We start from the raw sequence: 16,541 nt of genomic DNA on the forward strand, positions 1-16,541 counted from the left end.
AGAAAATTGCTTGAGATTATTTTAAAAGCATGGGTTTAGAAAAGTGAACAAAGCATGTCTCTATTATGTGCATTACCATTGAAGGGTGCTTTGGGTTCAAAGCCATCCGCATAGCCTCAAATCTGCATTAATGCCAATTTGTCTCCGTATCTGGTAAGATCATAGTATTACAGGAGGTCCTCTCACGCGCTAACCCAGACTGATGTGAGTGCACGATCTCTGTATTAGTTGTTTTTTATTGTCCTTAACTGCATCGCGTTTCACGGTGAATAACCGTTGCCTGGAACATGTATGCTTAGTGGAAAAGATTTGTACATATTGGGCCAAATTTGCATTGTCTTAGAAATTACATGCAAATCAATCAATATGCCGTTCAGGTCAATTAAGACATTCTTTTTTAACGCTTTCCAACCAAGGTTGAGATGTTAATGCATTAGCTCTGTTCGTTCATATCTGCCCATCTGTCTGTAGCATGGCATTTCGATAACCCTCTTAAAGATGTATGGACTGATGCTGTACAGAAGGATGTGCAGCTGAGTGGACTTGCCGATGACCGGTACCAGCGGTGTCAAGATCGGCCTCTGTGGAGGAGGCTCGTGAAGCACGCTGCTGGGCAGTTGGAGGCAGTCGCCCTCCAGTAACAACGGAGGGCGGATGAGCGACGCTCACGACAACGAGCGGAGCGTCGGCCAAACCAAGTCGGTGCAGTGGTGCCTGTCAGTCATCTCATTGAGCACACGGCACTTGGGTCTGTCCTGTAAGCTGGCAGAGAGCCTTCGACACATCACGTGGCCTCAACACGTAAGACAAAACTACAATTCGTGTTGTAGAGAATGTACCTCCTCCTATACGTGTAACTTTTAAGTGGTATGCCTTGTAACTGATGAATGATCCGAGTGTGCTACCTATTTAAAAAGACAATGAGTTGCTCCAGATGCTTCGTGGAACACAAAAACACCATGTGACCTGTATCACAAGAACAACGGATCTCACCTGAGTTCTCTGTACAGGTTACTTTCAAACACACACACACACTTTGTCCTAACATCACTTATTCATTGTTTGACCCTTATAGATCAAATGTTGCAAGTATGCACAAAACCAGACAAGTATTCATTCTAAATTATTGACAGGCATATTAACAAAATTGGATTACTGCAGTGAAATATACTGCATCATGTTACATCGTATTAACAAGAAACTTTTTTAAAAAGTTGCACAGTCTGCTTCAGTGTATGTAAAACATACTATTGTGTCATTCAAAACGAGTAGGCCATTGCATGCTGGCATCTGAGTGAAAATGTAGCAAATTCTAAACATTACCTACAAACTACACAACTGAGATGACGCATCAATCATCGCCCCCTACTGACAGGCTCTTGTCCACATGCAGGCCGGTGCAGGGCCACCACCTTGTGCCACACAGGGGCAGCTGCTACTTGGGGATGCTCTTTGAGTGTTTCAGGCGAGGTACGACAGAAAACTCCGAGTTGCTGAGGCGATTAAGCAAGCACCGTGTAAAAGCAATTATTATAACATAGTGAATGCTTGGGAGTTTATTCGCTCTTGCTCCTGGTTAGAGGTCTACCCAACCCACGGGCCCACAAAGACTGGCCGCCCTTACTCTGCAGGTTGAACCTAGGAATTGAGTGTCCAAATTCACGTTCTTGTCATTAAAGGCCTGTGACAAAGGTGCATCCATTGTAGCGACATCGTCTCTGGCTTACACATCTACCGGGTCTCCACTTGACTTTGTATTGTCTAGGAGCAAGTCCACCCACACCTCCACTTCCACAAACTGCTGGGAGTTGCCTCACTCTGATTCACAGTCAGAATTCTCCTCCTGCTTTACGATGTGAAGGTCCCATTTTGGAGTTGAATCTTCATCTTCACTTTTTACCTTCACTTCTTCGCTCATCACTTCTTCACATTTCACCTTCACCTCTTCATATTTCACCATCACATCTTCATATTTCACCTTTATACCTTTAAAAGTGTCCAAGCTGAGATTTTCGTCCGGTTCTTGTTTCATGAGGGATGGGATTATTGCGGCACTTTGACTTTCACAAGCTGATTTCAGACTCCGACTCCGCTCCTTGTGGATCTTCCGATGCTTTTGTGTTCTCTGGTGTCTTCGAAAAGTTGATGACTGTGTAAACGCCTTCCCGCACATCGTGCACCTGAAGGGTTTCTCTCCCGTGTGTGTTCTCTGGTGTTTTACAAGAGCAGATGAATGTGCAAACGCCTTCACGCACACACTGCACTTGAAGGGTTTCTCTCCCGTGTGTGTTCTCTGGTGTACTTTAAGATGTGGTGACTGTGTAAACGCCTTCCCGCACAGAGTGCACTTGAAGGGTTTCTCTCCCGTGTGTGTTCTCTGGTGTGTTACAAGATTATATGAATCTGAAAATGTCTTCCCACACACACTGCACTTGAAGGGTTTCTCTCCTGTGTGTGTTCTCTGGTGTTTTTTAAGAGTAGATGACCATGAAAATGCCTTCCCACAAACACTGCACCTGAAGGGTTTCTCCCCTGTGTGTGTTCTCTGGTGGGTCTCAAGAACTGATGGCCATGCAAATGCCTTGTTACATACAGTACATTTGAAGGGTTTCTCTCCTGTGTGAGTTCTCTGGTGCTGTGTCAAATTTCCAGTCCGATCCGTGCTGTATGCACGCTGGTCGCATTGTTGACTTGTCGTACCGAGCTGCGCTGAGTGCCTTTGCTCCATCAGACCAATTCTGCAGACGAATCGTCAGCTGCAGACAGAAAAAAAGAATATCCACACCATCTACACGTCAGGCACAGAGGAATGCACACGTGACTTACACGTCTATACTTATTAATATATTCATGATGTAGTGAAAAAGTTTCCCAAATTCATCAGATTTGATGAACGTGCAAACGCCTTCACGTACAGAGTGCACCTGAAGGGTTTCTCTGCACGGGCTGTTATGGCACACAATGAGAGGGAAAATGTCATTAATATGCCTGGAAGCCTTCATATCTTCTAGATGAATGTTAACCCAAAACTCTAAGCACACAATTTCGGCTGTCTGACAAACAAAATGAATATTAATGAAAGCTAAATTCAGCTGACATACCAAAGGGTGTTGAAAACAATACTATTTGTGTTTTGCAGAAATGCATGAATTAATGTTCAATCGCAACTTAGAGGTGTGAATCCAGGCTCAGATGTCCTTGAATGCTGGGATGAACAGATCCGACTTCAGCTGAATGTGTGTGCTGTTAACTTCCTGTTTCCATTCTTACAAAGAGTTCCAGAGGAAAACAAAAAATAAACTATTGTTTTGATATAACCTCCGTGTTCAACAGAGTTAATAGACTTTACTGCAAACACAAACTTGACACTGTCACACACTGCCATGAGTAAACAGGTGGTGGTTTGACCAGAACCATGCCTGGCCACCTTCATCTGCTCAGCATTAATTCTTCCTCACTCCACCGAGTAATGAATCGAGGATCAATCAACATAGGCGAGGCTATCCGTGTCTCTTGTCTCTCTCTCCCCGTGGTGAAGGTGTTCCCCTCCACACATTCAGAGTGAACAGTGGCACGCGCTTAGCGTCTTTGACCGATAGATATTGACGCACGTATTGTTGGTTCTTTCAGTAAAGTCACGTAGATAGAAAATAAAAATAACAGATTAAATTCAATAAGATAAAGACCACTTGTGTTGCGATCGAAACGTCGTGGGTTTTTTGCTTCATTTTAAATTTTTTTTTATTTTATTGTTATTTTATTTTCTATCTACGTGACTTTACCGAAAGAACCAAGAATACTAATTCCTGCAGTCACCAAAGTTTTAAGTCAAAACATTCACACACGTTGACAAAGCCTCACCTTGTGTTGTTGTGGGCAGGTCGCTTCTGATAACAAGAGCGGTATAGCAGCTCAAGCGGGCTTGGCCTGGTAACAAAAGAACGAAAATAAAAACTGCGTGAATATTTACAATAAAACAAAGTTACAAAGTGGCGAGCCGGGTGAAGACAAATTAAACTTAAGCGAGATAATTAAAGTGAATGCAATCAGGCGAGGGCAGGAGGCAAGGCCCCGCGTGGCTAGGCCCCGCGTTGTAAAGTTCCAACCTGGACATCGATCCCCATGCTCGCTGCTACTCAACTGACATCCCTACGAGAGAGAGAGGCTCTACCTTGGTAAACAACAACAACCACCACCACAGCCACCATGAGAATTTCTCACCTCGGATTTCAGTGCAAGCGCGGATCGGCAGCCTCCTGTTACCTCGCGACATCACGCGGGTAAGCAGGTAACATGACGTCACTTCCGCGGTAAGAGACACGCCCCTCCCACAAAGAGCGGCTCTGTAACTGAATAAATTATGTTAAGGGATCCGGCCCATATGTCGAGGGATGGGGCGTGGCTGCTGAACCCGTCGCAATAAACTCGCAACGGCTTTAACGAATACATTATGTTAATGAACCGCCAGTCACTGGGCGTAGCTTTGCCCAAATAAGGATTGGCACTGGAACGATATCAGCAGTGACCGAAGCGGAGGTGACGTCATGCTCAAGAGCGCGGTGGGCGGGGTTGGGGGAGTGTGAATACCTTGGTGACATGACGTCACTAGCGAGGTACACCTCCCGCTGGCACTTCATGCCGATGAGGTCATGGGGATGGAGTTTAAGTTGATTTAGATTCATTTTCCATTGCCCCCTCTCTTGAGTGCGTGAACTCAGCAACAACAACATGGACATTATTGTGTATACGTACACACTGTGTACACTTTGAGGCCACGTGAAGTGTCAAAGGCTCGCTGGAAGGAGGAAGTCGCGTGACAGACTCAGCAGTTGCGATGGGTTAACCGACGAATGGCTATCGATTAGAAATCACATATCCCCGAGTCTCACCTGTGAGTGGCACCGCCTCAGTCTGTTGTGGATCCCCACGTGGCTCGGAGCCTCAAAAGCTCCGTGACTCCTGGGTGGTGATACAAAGACAAAGATCCCCCGTGTAGCCTTAACAGACTGTTGGGGCAAGTGTTGTTAGCAAGTAGCAGCACCACCTATGAAGGCCGGCGCGGCACGCGAAGGGAGTGGGTGGCCAGCACCGCTCCCGACCGCCTTTGTCTCCCCAGTAGCGATGTTTGTACACCACACCGGGTACTCACTTGAGGCTAAGTCGACCTAGGGGAGGCTCAGAACCGGTTCAAATAATCGTCACTGGGTGTTGGCTGTGAGCAGGAATCAAACTCGGGTCGTTATGTTCGTAGAGCAGCGTACTAACCGCTGGACTACCGCCGAACACGTTACACACACACACGCACAATATATACACACACACACAGTACACACACAGTACACACACACAGTACACATACACACAGCACACACACAGTACACACACACACAGTACACACACACGGTGCACACACACACGCACAGTACACAGTACACACAGCACACACACAGTACACACACACACACAGTACACACACACGGTGCACACACACGCGCGACACACACGCACAGTACACACACACACGCACAGTACACACGCACGGCACGCACACACACACGCACAGTACACAAACACGCACAGTACACACACACACGCAGGACACACACATGCACGGTACACACACACACGCACAGTACACACACACGCACACTACACACACACGCACAGTACACACACACACGCACACACACACGCACGGTACACACACACACGCACAGTACACACACACGCATGGTACACACGTACGCACGGTACACACACACACGCGCGGTACAACAACAACAACAACCGCCATTCGCCACTAAGTGGCGGTGACGTCACCACGACGCTTGTGCCAGGCTATGTGCACCCTGAGGCCACGTGAAGTGTTGAACACCCGCTGGTAGAAGGTCACGGGGCAGACCCAGGTGCCACGGGTCGACTGACTTAGATGACTGGCTGATGCACCACCTGTGCCCCCTACTGTGCCAACCTGCTGTGCTTTAGCCACCCGGCGCTCCACTCGTTGTTCTGAGCGTCGCTCCTCCGCCCTCCGTTGTTGTTGGAGGGCGACTGCCTCCAACTGCCCAGTAGCGTCCTTCACGAGCCTCCTCCACAGAGGCCGATCTTGACACCGCTGGTAACAGTCATCGGCAAGTCCCCTCAGCTCCACGTCCTCCTGTACCACATCACTCCATCTCTTCTCTAGCCCGTGCCGCACCCGCTTAGCCCCCTCGATCCGGCCAAACAAAAGCTGTTTCGGCATGCGGTAGCTGGGCATGCGGGTTACATGACCCAGCCATCGCAGCCTTGCCTGCCGGAGGAGCTCACCGATGGGACCCTGCCCAGATCTTTCAAGGATTTGTGAGCTCCTCACACAATCCAGTCTGGTTAAACCCAGGATGGATCATAGGCAGGCCAGCCTAAATGTTTCTAACCGGTGAAGATGTTCCATTAGGGGGGTCCACGTTTCGCAAGCGTAGAGAAGGGAGGGAATGACCGTGGCCGAGAAGACCTGAAGCTTAGTGCGGAGCGACAGACCAGGTAGCTTCCACACAGCGTTACGCAACCGATGAAAAGATATTGCCGCTCGACTGATTCGGAGTGAGACCTCTGCTGTTAAACTGGAGCCAGTCATAAGCACACTGCCCAGGTATGGGAAACTCTCCACTCTCTCCACAACTGCCCCATCATCGATTGGGAGTTGTGGGGGTGGAGTGTCCGATGGTACAAAATACCCAGGCAGGTGCTTAGTTTTGGTGGGGCTGATGGTAAGGCCCCACCTCTTAGTGGCACGCTCCAGTCTCAGCAGCAGCGTCTCCAACTCCTCCTCTGACTGAGCAGCTATTACCAAATCATCAGCATACATAACGTGGTTGAGTAATAGGGAGCCATCCCTTGACCGCACCCGGGCATCGATTAGCCTCCCATTATATCTGTATACACATTACCAGTGAACTCAAGCACGTACACCAGGCTCTCAGGGCTAATGGCTACTCCGACTACACAATCCGCAAAGCCATCACTACAGTCATGAAGAAGGATCCTCTTGTGGAGCCACTCAAAACCATCACCTTACCCTACATTGCAGGGGTCACTAAAAAGATCTCCAAAATCCTGAATAAACACAAGATCCAGGTCCGATTCAACACAGTACACAAAATCCGTGATTTAGTTCCATCTGTAAAAGATGCTCTTCCAGACATACAGTACCCGGGCGTTTACAAACTAAAGTGCCTCTGTGGTAGTAGCTACATTGGAGAAACCAAAAGACATATCTCGGACCGCATCCGCGAACATAAAGCAGACTTGAAACACGGTAAGACGAACTCCTCTGCCGTGGCAGATCACTGTTACAATTCAGTGGGCTCACATGACATTGACTTCTCCAAGACGGAGGTTCTTTGCAAACCAACCGGCTACCATGAGAGATTCGTTCATGAGGCCATTCACATATACAAGCACAGAGACAATTTCAACCGAGAAGATGGATTCAGGCTTAGTAACCACTGGAAAGATGTGTTAAATCATTTCTGCTCTTAATTAATTGTAATTTTACAATGACCTTCAGACCGCAGCTCTTTCGCCAGCATTGCCTCTTAATACCTCTCACACCACGGTTAATGGTATGGTTTACAACATGGAGTATACTAGGGCCTCGCAGCTGTCTCTCTCCCCCTCCTCTGTTCCGACCATGGACGAACTCGTCCGTCTGAACAGGGCCCGTAGCTATCCGTGGTGCGGAAATTTGAGGGTAAGAATCCACCCATTTTTTCGCCATATAGCATTGTGATATATAACGACTTATGGTTGGTAGCTTAGCTGATTGGAGAATATAGAGTTTATTGATAACATGAAGGTAATTTATATTTTAGTTTTTATTGGTTCACTATATAGTACTGTAAATAGCTCAGATGTGTAGTCATTTCTGTGACCAGTCACTAGCAAATCACTCAGTTATTTCAATGCTAAATTCGCCTAGTTATTTCAATGCTAAATTCTCCTGTTTGATTTGTACTAAGTGCCTCGGTGAATGTGTATGCTCTGACTTCAACGTAGCTATTTCTGTAGCAGTTACAAGCGAATCACTCAGCTATTTCAATGCTAAATTCTATGCTAATTCCATTGTCAAGGGGTGCCTCTGCGGATGTGTATGCCTTAACTTAGCTATTTCAATGCTAAATTCTATGCTAATTCCTTTTAACAATGGGTGCCTCTGCAGATGTGTATGCTTTAACTTTTAACATAGCTATTTCTGTGACCAGTCACAAGCTAATCATTCAGCCATTTCAATGCTAAATTTTATGCTAATTCCTTTGTCAAGGCTCTTTGTTCCTCTCACACAGCTTAAAAGCCGTGATCTGAACGTGGCTCTCTCACTCCAGCGCTGTCCTACCAGACAGTCTCGCCCCCCTTCACCTGATGAAGGCCGCTTATGTTGTGGCCGAAACGTCGTGAGAATATTATTGTGTTATTTTATTTTATCAATTTATTATTTTATTCTCATTCTACGTGACTTTACCGAAAGAACCAAAGAAGATGTTGTTATGATGTCATATAGGGCAGTCTGTGCACAAACGCCACCCTCCCTCAGCATTTCACTTGGGAGATCATCTCTGCCCGCTGCCTTTCCTGGTCTCAGATTCCGGATCGCCTTCAATACTTCCTCAGCAGATGGCACCTCAGCCAGCCACTCACAGGGGGTGACTTCTTCCAATATTTGAGGCACCGCAGCCTCAGCAGGGTCATCCTCACTTTGTGCCACGATGTTTTCCTGGCTGTGGGATTTTCCCTCCCCCAGGACCTCACAGAAATGCTCAGCAAATCTGCGAACCTGTTCCTGGGGGTCGGAGATTGGATCACCGTTTTTTCCCCTAATGATGGTAATAGGTGTGGCACTGCAGGTTACTTTTTTGATGGAGTTAAATAGAGATTTGTGATCACGGGCCACTGAGGCAGACTCCATCTCCTCAGCAACCCGCGACCACCACCCATCCTTGCAGTGCCTCACGGCTCTCTGAACCTCCGAGCGAAGGCTGCGGTAAGCCCCCTCATTCTCTGACGTGGGATTCTGTAGCCGATGACAGTGGGCCTGTCGCTTTTTCTCAACCATCCTGAACACCTCCTCTGTCACCCAGGGTCTCTGGGGAGGTCTGGACCGTGTACCCAAAGCAGCCATTGCAGCTGCATGAGTCACAGTCCTAAACCTCGCCCATTTACCCTCGACATCAGGAGGAGTCGGGGACGATGCCAATCCCAGCCGCAAGCGATGATGAAATTCTCGCTTGCAACTTTCAACAGATAACTGAGACCAGGCCACTTTATGTTGGAATGGGGTCCTGGGTGTACACCCACCACCGGAGTGGAAGAATGGCAGGCGCATCTTACAGATGACTAGTCAATGGTCAGAGGGCAGATCAGCTCCACGGTAGGTCCTGGTGTCAAGGACATGGGCTCGCATTCGCTGGTCCATCACTATGTAGTCCAGCAGATGTTCTTGCTTGGACCCGGCATGCATCCATGATGTTGTGTGGATGCGCCGATGCCGGAACAGCGTGTTGGTAATTACAAGCCCATGGGCTGCACAAAAATCTAGCAGCCTCCTACCGTTGTTATTGAGCTGATCTGGCCTGTGCCCTCCAATCACTCCAGACCAGGTGCCAGTATCATGACCAACTCGGGCATTGAAGTCACTCAACATGATGACCCTATCCCGAGGGGCCACTTTAGCCAGCACCTGTGACAGGAGGTCATAGAAGGCATCTGACTCATCGGCTTTGCCTGCATCCCTCCACGGATGTTCATCTTCGGTGGGGGCATAAGTAACCACGACCACCATTACTCGCCTCCGGTTGATGGGAAGGCGAGCCCAAAGTAGCCTGGGGCTTACAGCTTCCCACACCTCACCGCCACACTCCCACGCCCCCTTCATTCTTTTGTTCAAAAGAAGACCCACACCCTGTTGTTTGGCAGTCTGCTGCCCCGAGTAGAGGACTGTCCACCCCTCATGGTGGCAGTAGCCAGACCCGGTCCACCGGACCTCTTGAATGCCGCATAGATCCAGGCGGTACCGGTCCAGCTCCCGACAGAGGAGTGGCAGCCTTTCCTCTGCAGTGAGCATTCGAACATTCCACGTGGCCACCCGTAGTGGCTTTGCGTTGTTTCTGGAGTAGCCCCGAGGGTAGGTATTCAATCTCCTGGCTCCGCCAATTGGGGTTTGGCCAGGAGACGTCATAGACGCCTGGCCCCCCGGGGCCTCCGGCACAAGCTTATTTGTTACATATTTCAGTTTAACTCGTGGTTTCGTGGTAATTAATTGAAGGTGGAGGGGTTACCAGCCCCTCGCACCCGTCCAGAGCCCCCGTTTAGCCCCTGTGGTGGACACATGCCATGAGGGGAGGAGCCAATCAAAATTGGATCTCCCCCCACAGCACTGTCCACGACAGAGTTGCCCGTCCGGCACCGCGAGGAGGTAGGGGGTTGTTGTGAGCAGGAATCAAACACGCACAGTACACACACGCACAGTACACACACACGGTACACACACACACACGGTACACACACACACACACAGTACACACACACACCGTACACACACACGACACGCACGGTACACACACACGCAGTACACACACACGGTACACACACACACAGTACACGACACACACACACGGTGCACACACACGCACAGTACACACGCACAGTACACACACACGCACAGTACACACACACGGTACACACACACACGACACACACACAGTACACACACACGCACAGTACACACACACACAGTACACACACACACGGTACAAACACACACAGTACACACACGTACGCACGGCACGCCCACACTCCTTCAGTCACGTGACTAAGGTTGACGCGCCACCCCGTCTCCCGAGGTGACCTCTTGGCTCTCTCGTCTCTCCTCGACATGTAGATTCATTTCTTACTCTTACCTAGAAACTTCATTGTCAGTCTGTCTCTGTGGACGCAACTTGCGAGGAATTGTACTCACAAACTGTGGGGTTTACGTTTCAAATAAAGTGCCCAGATACCACACGATAAGACCCGTGGTGAACCAGTGCTATTCCTATTTCTAATCCGTCAACATGAAAGTAGTTAAATTAACAATTTATTACCAATCGCCATATATATCAAAGGCAAAGTTGTGATTGTGTGCGTCTGTTCAAAATGTTCAGCGTACTTCCCAACACGCACCAAGCTTGAAATTTGCCATGTGGGTAATTTCCAGACTGTACACCATGCAAACATTATAAAAATAGACTTTTGTATATATTTTTTTTGGGGGGCGCGCAATAACGGATAAGCATGAAAACACCACGATACATAGGACTTACTTTGATAAGACTCTTGGAATTGATTGTGTACATGTTGCAATTGGTAAATTTGCATTTTGAGCACACTGCTGTTTTAATAAATGTTCCGACCTCCCTCGCCTTCCACGTCAGGAGGTACGCCCGAGGTCATTCGTCCTGCCCGCACCAGCGGCTCACCCATCGTCTGACCGCGTCTCCGTTCATGCAGGTAAGGGCACCATCACGGCGTAGCGGTTAGCGGCGCTGCGCCATTCTCGCTCACGGCCAATGCCAGCGACAATTAGGGGCCGTCCGTGAATGACGTCACGCACCTAGAGGGGGGGGGGGGGGCGGGGTCAGACGTTTGTGACGATGTGTGACAAGGGGGGGGGGGTTTGAGAAAAGTGAAGTCACATCAAATTGCGCAACTTTAAATAAATATAAATACGTTCTACTTAATTAGACTTTGTAATAAATGTTTTCTACCTACAACATCAGTATGCAGCGCCACATTAACTACGCACTACAATGACAACAATAGTTTAAAGCGATTTGAAGCATGTTTTATTTTTTTTGGGGGGGGGGCGGAGGGGAGAGCTTTGTGACGTCATGGGGGTCAAAAATCCTCTAAAATCACGTGACGTCATTTAAGGTCGGCCCCTGACCTGAAGCAGTCCTGAGCGTCACTTTGGTGGACTCAGCCATAATTAAGGAGGTGGTGAGGTGGGTGGGGGTGCTAATATCAGAATTTGAGAGACAAGCGGCCAGCCGTGGTTCTGTCCACACCAGCCCCTGGTGTTGTTCCATCGCGACCCTCACCGGTGCTCGCTAACAGCGCACGCCCAGTGGGAGTCGATGAGTCCGTGGGTTTCTGTGCGAGTCCGTGGGTCCACGTGTGGGTCTGTGGATGCGTCAGTCTACATTGGGGAGCCTTTGTCTTTGCAGTTTGGGGACTAGTGCAGCACTAGTGTGTAGTAGTGTATAGTGTAGTGTATAGTGTAGTGTATAGTAGTGTATAGTGTAGTGTATAGTATAAGTGTTTAGTGTAGTGTATAGTGTAGTGTATAGTAGTGCATATTGTAGTGTATAGTAGTGTATAGTCGTGCATATTGTAGTGTATATTGTAGTGTATAAGTGTAGAGTGTAGTGTATAGTAGTGTATAGTAGTGTATAGTGTAGTGTATAGTAGTGTATATTATAGTGTAAAAGTATATAGTGTAGTGTATAGTAGTGTAGTGTATAGTAGTGTATAGTGTAGTGTATAGTGTTTAGTGTATAATAGTGTTGTGTATAGTGTAGTGTATAGTAGTGTAGTGTATAGTAGTGTATAGTGTAGTGTATAATAGTGTTTCGTGTATATAGTGTTTAGTGTAGTGTATAGTGTAGTGTATAGTAGCATAGTGTATAGTGAAGTGTATAGTGTAGTGTATAGTTTAATATACTAGTTATCACGTGACTAGTGTAGCTAACCAAGTGGTGACCACACTTGTGCGTGCATCTCCACTCGTCAGTGTTTGCAAGCGCTCGTGTGTGTATGTGCACCCGCGTGTTTGTTCGTGTCTGTATGTACGCACACTGTTGCACATGGTTCGCTCGTGTGGGTGTGTAGTGGAACGCACTGCTCATGAAAACATTGCCTCGTTACGCGGTAAATGATGCGACACAACAGGAAGGCACTACAGGGATGAGGCTCTCCGCTCTTGGTGCTGTGAATTAAAACAGCGCCAGGGTGGAGAGTCCCGTCCCTACAGCTCATAGCTGTGACGGAGCGAGAGTGATCAGCGGACAGCCACCATGGTTGCCAGGTAAGGGGAGACTTCACCCGGAACTCACCTCCACACGTGTTCCCCTTGAACATTGTCGCAATAAACGTACGATCAGGAATCTTTAAAATATCAGATCTTCGTCGTTCCGCAAGAATATTAACGCTCAAACTCGTATCGAACTCTTCATGAATTCACTTGGTCAAACAGTTCAGGTACTCGGCAAAGCATTTCACCACCCGGTATGCAACAGTTAAACAATCTACTCCAAATCAACACCGAAATGTCAAATTATCATCCACCATTGACTTCCACATCGATGGAAGCCATTTGCCATGACGTCCAAGCCATTAAACACCGGAACAACGAACGTGCCATTCAAGTACATCTTGAAACATTATCTGAAGTACTTTGTATTAAACAATAACTAAATAATAGAAACACGTTTACAATATTGAGCGAAGTTATAGTCACGGACTCTTTCCAACTTTAGCTCAACAGGACCACAAAAGCTCAGATATGTGGTGCATAATAAATGAATAAATCTGATTGAAATCATCAACTGGCCAAACACTTTCCGATTTCAACATCACCTTATAAAAGAATAACATTTTAAATATAAGCGCACAACTTTATCTACCTGTGATGAACGCTGCACTTTCCATTGTTTTCATGCAGGGGGCGCTGCAAACCTACGCACCCCCTGCATGGACGACGGAGGCGCAGGGACAGACGTTCGATTACGTTGGAATCGATCTGTAGACGGCGGTCTTCTCGCAAGGCCAGCTCAGTGTCGCCTTATCTCGATCCCGCAATCCCAAACAGGTGAAAGTCCGCATCGAACCGAACCCCCGGCAAGGCCATCTACTTAACGATGACAGAAAATTCACACGAAATGTCCTTTTCAATGAAGTCTTCCACATGTAAATTGATACAAGCTTTTAATGAGGAAATAAAATCATCTAATTCAAAACACAACACAATTCAAATACGTTTCATTTCAAAACGGAGCATGGGGTGCTTGCGTGAATGCGTCCTTCGTGTGCAAATGTTGTGACTTTCCTGGCCTGAAGGCCGTCAATGTGTTGGACCCTTATTGGTGCACAGCGTCTCAACAACAGCAGTGGGGTTTGCTTCAACCGATGGTTACGAACATCCAGACGTTAATCAGCAAGGAGCATTTCTAGTCCCAGTTAGACAAAATCTATGTCAACACGTAAGACAAAACTACAATTCGTGTTGTAGAGAATGTACCTCCTCCTATACGTGTAACCTTTAAGTGGTATGCCTTGTAACTGATGAATGATCCGAGCGTACTACCTATTTCAAAGACAATGAGTTGCTCCAGATGCTTCGTGGAACACAAAAACACCGTTTGACCTGTATCATAAGAACAACGGGTCTCACCTGAGTTCTCTGTACAGGTAACTTTCAAACACACACACACACTTTGTCCTAACATCACTTATTCAATGTTTGACCCTTATAGATCAAATGTTACAAGTATGCACAAAACCAGACAAGTATACATTCTAAATTATTGACAGGCATATTAACAAAATTGGATTACTGCAGTGAAATATACTGCATCACGTTACATCGTATTAACAAGAAGCATTTAAAAAAGTGGCACAGTCTGCTTCACAGTGTATGTAAAACATACTATTGTGTCATTCAAAACGAGTAGGCCATTGCATGCTGGCGTCTGAGTGAAAATGTAGCAAATTCTAAACATTACCTACAAACTACACAACTGAGATGACAAAACAATCATCGCCCCCTATTGACAGGCTCTTTTTTCGATTTAAAGCTTTTGTGACTGCAAGGATTCATCTTCTTTGGTTCTTTCGGTAAAGTCACGTAGAATCTTAGCAGCGTTCATTGTAGCTCTGTCGTCCCGACAGGTTTGTTCCTTTCACCTGAAGAAGGCCACTTGTGTTGTGGCCGAAACGTCGTGAGAATTTTATTGTTTTATTTTATTATTTTATTCTCATTCTACGTGACTTTACCGAAAGAACCAAAGAAGATGACAGGCTCTTGTCCACATGCAGGCCGGTGCAGGGACACCACCTTGTACCACACAGGGGCAGCTGCTACTTGGGGATGCTCTTCGAGCGTGAGATGAGATACAAAACTCCGAGTTGCTGAGGCGATTAAGCAAGCACCATGTCAAAGCAATTATGATAACATAGTGAATGCTTGGGAGCTTATGGCTCTTGCTCCTGGTTAGAGATCTACCCAACCCACGGGCCCACAAAGTGTTCAACTTCACGTTCTTGTCATTAAAGGCCTGTGACAAAGGTGCATCTATTGTAGTGACATCGTCTCTGGCTTACACATCTACCGGGTCTCCGCTTGACTTTGTATTGTCTAGGAGCAAGTCCACCCACACCTCCACTTCCACAAACTGCTGGGAGTTGCCTCACTCTGACTCAGTCAGAATTCTCCTCCTGCTTCACGATGTGAAGGTCCCATTTTGGAGTTGAATCTTCATCTTCACATTTTACCTTCACTTCTTCGCTCATCACTTCTTCACATTTCACCATCACCTCTTCATATTTCACCTTGATACCTTTAAAAGTGTCCAAGCTGGGATTTTCCTCCGGTTCTTGTTTCATGAGGGATGGGCTCATTGCGGCACTTTGACTTTCACAAGCTGATTTCAGACTCTGACTCCGCTCCTTGTGGATCTTCCGATGCTTTTGTGTTCTTTGGTGTCTTCGAAGAGTTGATGAATCTGCAAACGGCTTCCTGCACAGAGTGCACCTGAAGGGTTTCTCTCCTGTGTGTGTTCTCTGGTGTTTTACAAGATCAGATGAATGTGCAAACGCCTTCACGCACACACTGCACTTGAAGGGTTTCTCTCCCGTGTGTGTTCTCTGGTGTACTTGAAGATGTGGTGACTGTGCAAACGTGATCCCGCACAGAGTGCACTTGAAGGGTTTCTCTCCTGTGTGTGTTCTCTGGTGTTGTTTAAGAGCAGATGACCGTGAAAATGCCTTCCCACAAACACTGCACTTGAAGGGTTTCTCTCCCGTGTGTGTTCTCTGGTGTACTTTAAGATGTGGTGACTGTGCAAACGCCTTCCCGCACACAGTGCACTTGAAGGGTTTCTCTCCCGTGTGTGTTCTCTGGTGTGTTTTAAGAGTAGATGAATCTGAAAATGTCTTCCCACACACACTGCACCTGAAGGGTTTCTCTCCTGTGTGTGTTCTCTGGTGTTTTTTAAGAGCAGATGACCATGAAAATGCCTTCCCACACACAGTGCACTTGAAGGGTTTCTCTCCTGTGTGTGTTCTCTGGTGTGTTACAAGAGCAGATGACTGTGCAAATGCCTTCCCACACACACTGCACTTGAAGGGTTTCTCTCCCGTGTGTGTTCTCTGGTGTTCTACAAGAACAGATGACTGTGCAAATGCCTTCCCACACACACTGCACTTGAAGGGTTTCTCTCCCGTGTGAGTTCTCTGGTGTATTTTAAGAG

The sequence above is a fragment of the Petromyzon marinus genome, unplaced genomic scaffold, assembly GCF_048934315.1.
Source record: "Petromyzon marinus isolate PM22_M1 ecotype Great Lakes invasive population unplaced genomic scaffold, UKy_Petmar_22M1.pri1.0 PM_G_Scaffold_34, whole genome shotgun sequence".
Classification (NCBI taxonomy): Eukaryota; Metazoa; Chordata; class Hyperoartia; order Petromyzontiformes; family Petromyzontidae; genus Petromyzon; species Petromyzon marinus.